This window comes from Perca fluviatilis, chromosome 3 (genome assembly GCF_010015445.1).
Source record: "Perca fluviatilis chromosome 3, GENO_Pfluv_1.0, whole genome shotgun sequence".
Lineage (NCBI taxonomy): Eukaryota > Metazoa > Chordata > Actinopteri > Perciformes > Percidae > Perca > Perca fluviatilis.
Window position 1 is genome coordinate 7,895,205 of NC_053114.1, and position 8,073 is coordinate 7,903,277.

The 8,073-nt window shown below is 43.0% G+C and overlaps 1 long non-coding RNA gene across 1 annotated transcript; it reads right to left on the bottom strand.

The window, feature by feature from the left end:
• Window positions 1-5,284: 5,284 nt before the first annotated feature.
• On the bottom strand, window positions 5,285-7,013 carry LOC120555852. Its single transcript, XR_005638766.1, has 3 exons — window positions 6,097-7,013; window positions 5,752-5,869; window positions 5,285-5,485 (listed from the first exon to the last, which is right to left on the bottom strand). It is a non-coding gene; the product is annotated as an uncharacterized LOC120555852 (long non-coding RNA).
• Between the last annotated feature and the right edge of the window lie 1,060 nt (window positions 7,014-8,073).

The window sequence follows — 8,073 nt, forward strand, 5'->3', positions numbered from 1 at the left end:
AAGAAGTTTGGAAATGGCTGGTTTCTGGACCCAGGAACGTGAAGAATCGCTAATGAATTATGGGAAGAGAAACCCCAACTTTAGGACATTAGAACCTAGGCATATTCCAACTGCGACCGCAAAATGCAAGCGATTGCGGAGAAACTGGAAACATAGTATTCGCAATTGATTCTGTAATTATTTTAACTTGAAGTAGTTTAAGGAGAAAAGGGCTGGGATATGATAAGCTCTTACTGTAAACTGGATGTATAATAATTATCAAAACAGGCAGTGAGCAAGATAGATTGATTATTAACCTATATCATGCTTTAAAGTACCCTAATTGGTGGTCTTAAAATCTGAGCGTAGTAGCTGTTACTACTACTGTTAATGTAGGCTGAATCTTCGGCTTTTTACAGTGAAAGAAAAGATGGAGAGTATGAGGACTCAGTACAGCCGCTACCTGAAGGCAAAGCCATCGGCCAGTGATGGCTTTATCACACCCCTCTTGAGATCCATATGAGGAAAAGGCAGTCAAAGTCAAACTTGTCTCTAAATGTAACAGTTTATTTCTATATTCTATGGCCTATCAATGCATTCACAAACAATTCCATTACACAACATCTCTGTTCTCAGAGTTGAAACACTCTGTTAGGAGCTCCCTGGTCATCTGAGCCTGCTGAGTGGGATTTGTAGACCCAGGTAGAGCAGCCTGAAGTAGAGATGGTCCTGACTCTAGGGAACTGGGATTGTGTCTGGAACTGAAACTGATTGATGGTAGTGAACAACACATGCCACCGGTTGGCCAGTATGCCAAAGGCATTTTCAACGACTCGTCTTGCACTGGAAAGCCGATAATTGAAGACCCTTTGTCCATCGGTAAGGCCTCTCCTTGCATAGGGTTTCATGTTGTATGGTTTAAGGGGGAATGCCCCATCTGCCACCATGTAGATTGGTACCTTGCTTTGTGATCCAGGCAGGGGAGAAGGTAAGGGGATGTTGGCTGTTTGCCACTCCTATGATTCCTGAAGTGTACATCCCCTGAATACACCTCCATCTGACACCCTGCCATTGCATCCAATGTCAATGTATAGGAATTTGTAGTTGCTGTCAACTAGGGCCACGAGTACAATGGAATGAAATAGTTCTGTCAGGTCCATTAAAGTCAAGAACAACACAGAGGAGTCCCCTGACCTTTCATGAGCACCATGAAAGAGCAGTGAACAGCAGCAGCAGTATTAGGGGAAGCTCACTCAGTTTAAGACTGGGAGAGCTAAACTATTCCCCTCAAACAGACCAGGCAATCCACTTGTGATGAAAATTAAACAAGAGGATGAAATTAAGTAGCCTTTAAGCATATCTAGATTTGATGAATGTCCTTATTTAGATTGCTTCACATAATAAAATGTAAGCAGATGAGGCACAAAGTGCTGATTTGATTATTGGTCTAAACCGATCAGTGGGCAGAGCCATAGCTTTCTGAACATCAAGAATAGAGCGAATGTCAGGTCGAAGGTTACGTTCATATGCAGCAAAAGTCCATTGCTCCATAGCTTTTAGGGTTGAAACTGGAGCGGATGCCGCTGCAGTAGTTGCGGCCCCTATGTGCAGGGAATGAGCTGTATAACGGTCCGGAGACAGTCCGCAGAATTGCAGAGGCATAGATGAGATGCAAACCAGGCTCTGGACATTGGTTTCCCCGCCTGCTTGACAATCAGCGGCTCCTGCGGACCAGCACGAGGATGGCTCCTCAAGTAGGTCAGCATGGAAGATAGAGGACAAAAGACAGTATTAGACTCTGAGATACAAACAACTATGCATTCACTATTTCTGTTTGGAGTGTTCGAGAAACAAGGTGAAATGGTGATCATTAATTGAGAACATCAGAATTGGTGAGATCGTGATTTGCGACCAGGTTGGTTTTTAATGTAGGTTTGCCAGACCATTTGTTATTGAAGACTTTGAACAAGACAAGTCAATTTTGTGATTGAAAGCAGTACTGCCTACTTAGACCCAGCCTATATGAGATAATGGTAATATTAAAAATGTACACCTTAAGATACTTTTCACAGAGAACTTGATGAATAGCAACACAGGTTTCAGGAATAATAGCACGGATTGTTAAGAAACCATTTCGAAATTGGTAAGAGAGGCTCTGGAAGGTTTCACCTGTAAAACAACACTGGTTAAGCAATAATCTATGATAATCTAAAATGTCTTACAAATTAAGAGAAGACATTGATGATTGTAGCACCTCGCCAGCGTGTAACCATAGTGAGTAATTCCTCAAAATCTTGAGGAGCAAAACGGGCAAAATTCACAAAAGCTGGAGTATCTTCTGAGCGAAGTTCTTGACACAAGTTAGGATAGACACCCTGTTTTGCATGTCGCAATTTTTTATGTCGTAGGTTTACACCACAGTCTCCTCCTGGTTTGTTTTGATTGCCCTCTCTCCTGTACACAGCTAGCAGCTTTACAGGCCAGATAGACCATAACTACTTTGGCCACATTCAACAAGGTCTCCACTTCATCCATGTTATATTAAACCAAAACTCAAATAAGAAAAGGTAGGACTAGGTGACAAAAGTCAGTCTTGTCTGTTACTTTCTGGGCACTGTGGACTAGCAGTTGGTTTTATGAAGATTCTAAAGACTACCAACTGACAATGGGCTATATGCACACTCTCTCAGCTAGATCACTTCCGGCGTCGACTGCGCGCACGTAGCGTCAATAACAACTATGGCATTTTTCATTCGGTCGCTTCAAGATGTCCCTAGGGTTAGGGTCAACGACATGAGTCGAATTATACAAACATTGTGTCATACATCGACAACCAAGAAGGAAAAGGGCTTCAAGTTGTATGTTTCGAGCTACATCCACAATTTTGAAGGTAAGATCTGGACGTATTTGTGTTTACATGCCCTTAGCATGCATGCTATCTAGTGCTAGTGCAGCAGGTGCAACGTAGACTATGTGTCGGTCTGTCTACTATTATGTGTCAATAACATCCAATTTTCCTAATGCCTTTGTCAATGTCAGCTTCAAACAAGGATTCAAGGACAGGAGAGGTAACCATTAGGGCTGAGTGCTTCAGATCAATGAGGAAAAGCCAAAAGCCTCGCAGCTTAAGCGTAAGAGAAAGTTATCCTGCAGGTTCAGCGCAGACTGGTTCATGGTTCATGAGACCGGTTACGTTCGGCAGATCAAAGTTTCTGTGAATCATTGCATCTAATCCTGCTAAAGGTTATTTTAAAGACATATTTCATTTACCATACCATAAATAATACTGGTGTGTTGTAATATTTATCGATATTTAAATATGTACGCTAATCACTGGGATTCACAGAAACTGAGTTCTGTTTTGTCACTGCATTGATTTTTTTCCATGTCATCTTTATAGGTCGATGGTTCATATTTGTTTGTTTTGTCAAACATTCTCACTGTGCTCATGTATTCTCCTTTTAAAAAACTTCACTTTTATTCTATTATAACAGATTTGTGTATTTTCAGATTGTGCTTGGGGATGCCCGTCCTGTGCAGCTACAAAGCTGCCAGTCCTGTGTGGCCAGTACAGCTTTGTGTAATCATGTGGCAGCACTGTTGTACCAGACTGCACATTATTGCCAGCTAAGCATCACCTCTGTTCCCCCAACACACAGCTGCACAGAGACTGAACAGAAGTGGCATAAGCCAAGATCGATGGTAACTAATGTTTCTAATGGGGTACTTTGATTCTATTTATGGATGTTTGTTTTTATTGATAACCTTTTTTTTTTTGTTCAAATGCAGGGTGTTAAACCTGGTCTGGTTAATGACATGGTGATTCTTTCAGCCAGACCCAAGGAAAGAAAACTGATGGAAGGCATCAGGTTAGTATTGTTGTTATTATCATTAAAGACATTTTCTGTAGTAAACAGTGAGTCCTCAGATAAAGTAGTAATCTCATCATATGATACATTGTATGTTAACATCCATTGTTAGTATTTATAATGTCAGTTGTTTAAGCAAGAAAGCAAAACAATTTTTTTTGTTATTTTGTTCGTTCAACTTATATGTAACTTACTTTATGGCTCATTTAAAAAAAAAAAACATACATTATTTTGTCTTTTCCATAGGAGCAACTTGTATAAGGGCGTCAGTTCAGCTCTGCCTGAACTTTCCACACTCAGGGTGGATGAAGTCTACCATGATGTTCCAAGTGATGTGGCTCCAATGATGATAACTATGCCTATGGACATTAATGTTCCTCTGGTTGACTCTGCATTTGGAAAAGTGCAAGAAGGAAGTGTGTTATCCTATCATATGCCAGCAAAAAGAGGTTCCAAAAACCTGTCCCCACACAGATGCTCCTTCTCCCCCACAGCTGCCACTTCAGGGTTACAGGCTGGGACCCTCTACCTGCTCTTTTGTCTGCACTGAACATCAGCAGCACCACATGATGTCCCTGCAACAACATTAGAGACCGCACACAAAATTGCCAACAGCACACAAGAGCCGAGTTCCTGCATTGAGTGGCACCAACTAAGGCTGCCCCGCATCACCTCCTCCAAGTTCAGAGAGGTCTGTCACACCAGGGCACAGAGCTCTGCTGAAAATCTTGCCAAAAGACTTCTGAGACCTAGCCATCAGACTGCAGACATGAGGAGGGGACTTGACATGGAACCTGCTGCAGTAGAGGAATACTGCAGAGTAAGGGAGGTTAACCACTATCCTTGTGGCTTCCTTATCCACCCTGACGCACCCTGGATGGGGTCATCACCTGATGGCATTGTGTACGATCCAAAGGGGCAGACAGTGTTTGGCCTTGTTGAAATTAAATGCCCCAATGTAGCAAGCTATGTTGACTGCCCATATATTAAGATCAGTGAGGGCACACGCACATTAAGGAAATCTCATTCCTGCTTTTGGCAGATCCAGGGCCAGATGTATGAGGCGCTCAACATGCACCCTGAGGCGTGCAATTGCTTGGGTCTCCCTGACCTCACAGGCAGACATCTGCGATCTTCCATAGAGAAATGCTGGCCTATAAATCTTGCAAGGCACAAGGTCATCAACAAGAAAACCTCGGTCGACCATGATGGCCATCCCAGGTCTCAAAAGGGAGAGAATTCCAGACTTGCATGATCTGTTTGTCACTGATGGAACCAGCGTACAGTGGAGAGATAAATGTGACCGCCCCATGAGGAGCCACTCCAAGCAGCCCTTTGAGAGTACAGTGGGACTTGTATGCTGAGAACATTTCACTTTGGAGAAGAAGTGATGAAGGGCACTGGCACCTCAGCTCTGTGCAGTCCAGGATGACTGTAGTGTCTGCACAGTCCTTAAACTCAGCTGTGCCCTTATTTTCTCCTCTGGTATCCAGATCCTCACAGACCCTAGCACAGTGTACAGAAAGTTACTCCACGTTGTAATGATCCGACCGGTCAGCAAGGTCACGCTGTTTTGAACCCAGTGCCAGGTAGTTGAGAAACATGAACATCTCATCAATGGGCTGCAGGGAACGAGTCTGTTTAAAAGAAATACAATTGCATTATGTTTCTCTCAACCTCTATTAGCCCTGATCTTTGTTAAAGGGATAGTTCACTTCAAAATGAAAATCATATACTCACTGAATTTCTTTCTTTTTTCAAAATATCTTCCTGTCTTCAGCAGAAGAAATAAATTCATACAGGTTTGAAACAACTTGAGGGTGAGTATAGGATGACAATTTTCATTTTGAAGTGAACTATCCCTTTAAGTTGTATTGTATGGTCCATGTAAATAACTACTTACTACAATGGAACTTGGCTCTGTAAAGGTGCCTCTCTGTGCTTGTGTCACACTGACCATATATGGCAGTGATGGCTCTATTAAGGCCCAGAATCTCATCAGCACGTCATAGGATGCAAATCTAAATAAAAACAATTCAGATATTAGCATTTAAATCTTGTATCAGTGTATGCTATAAAACTACTAGGAAGCATTTCAAATATACAACTCTGTTAGCCTTCATCTCTCTCTCTCTCTCACACACACGCACACACACACACACACACACACACACACACACACACACACACACACACACACACAACTATATCTGTTGCAAAGTACTACAGAACAATCTGGACATCTTACCTTGTGAAAAAATGTATGTCCTTGTCTGAGGCAGCAAAACGATGAATTCCAAAGCGCTGATTCATTGTCAACATGTTCCCTCAGCTTGAGAATCTCATCTCTGAGAGACATGTTGTCATCAAGGGCTAAATCAACAACTGCAGGATCTGGAGCCGAAGCGTAGTCGTGGTCCATAGGGATATAAGCTTTCTCGCACACTGCGTCGCTGTCATCCTCCAACACCTGCGGCGGACGCTCTCTCCTCTCCCATACCCCCGGTCGTGAAGTAGGAAGGGTGAAATTGTTCCACTCAAATAATGCTGGAACAGCTCCCTTGTTTAATAGCCGCCTCCCTGTCTCTGACACTGGCTCACAAACATCCTCCTTACTTAAATGCCGGCTACATACTTGAGTATGGGGAGTAACTGTGAATTCGTCCCTCCGGATAGTGACAAGCCATTTTCGCCTGATTTCCGCGTCAGATGGAAATGTATGAAAACTAAGTAAACTGTTGTACTTGCTCGAAGCTTGACACAGAGACACACAGCAATGCTCGGCTGTACTGTTATTGGTTCGCTGAAATTTGAACGTTTTCTTACCAGTCATATTGTTGTTGCTATCGTTATATCGCTTTGTAAACAATCGCCTCAGTGCTACCGGAAATGGCTTAGCAGGCTGAAATTTTAGCAGAAGTACGTCATCACCTCCGTGTGCATATAGCCCATTGCCAACAGCTGCCAACTTTAGAATGTTGGAGTTTGTTGCCGTTTGTTGGAGCAGTGTGCAAGGTCCTTTACGCCGCCTTCACACTGGCAGTTGAAATCAGCTCCGATACGGCTTCGAAACGACCAGAAGTCATTCATTTCCTATGGAGATTCGCAGACCGCATGCGAATGGGTCCGAACCGGGTCCGAACGAGTGCGGTGCGAAAAAAATCATGTCAGTTGGTCATCCGGATGCGTTAAAAAAATTTAACTCTTGCGAAAGGCTACGGACGGTTCCTATCCGACAATTCCAGCGGAAGTTAGCGTTGCTATGGTACTGATGAACAAACCTGAATTCTTAAGTTTTAATAAAATAAATAAAGATTTTATAACTATAAGTTGTCATGTAATTTTTTTATTTTCATGATTTTCTAACGTTATTAGGGCAGTTAATGCAATTAAAATGTATAATTAAATATTGTGGCCGTTTTCCCTCACCCCGCTCATTCACATGCCCCTGAGGATTTCAGGGAGGATTTCAGGGTGTCAATTTGAAGAAATCCTCCACTGTGTTGGTCCACGGATCAAGGGAATCAACACCCGGCTTCGGAGATGTATTTGTCCGGCAGAACGCCTAGCCATCTGTCTCCGGGGAGTTTGTAGTCTGTCTCTATCCCCTTGATATTACTTATCACATAGATCACATCATTATAGAGAGAGAGAGGGGGAGTGGTGGGGGCAACAGCTAAGGCGGCGACACCAACAACAGCCACAGAGGAGGAGAGTGACGATGGCACAGCTGATGCTGCTGCTGCAAGCCCTGAACATCAGTCAGTGCCTCAAGTTTGGGCTGACTTTGAAGAGAGGGTGTCCAGTTTACGCCCAGACAATCAGAACCCTCTAACTGGGGCCATGCTTGAGGTCAAGGGATTTTTGTCTGAACAACTTATCCCGCACATCTGACCCATTGCAATGGTGGAAAGCCAGGGCAATGGTTTATAAAAACATGAGCAGAGTCATGCAGACTAGACTCTGCATTATTGCATTATTACCTCTGTGCCCTCAGAGAGGGTCTTTTCTAAAACAGGGCAAATCCTTTCCCCAGAGGAGGTGCAGCCTCAGCACTATGAAAGTGAGCCAGTTGTCATTTTTAAATGCCAACATATTGATAGATACTTTATTTATCCCGAAGGATATTAAGGTGTCCAATAGCTTAGGCACACAGGCACACAGACATGACGATATAATAATAATGAAGCACTACCTATAATGTAAATAGTTCTAGTAATTTGCA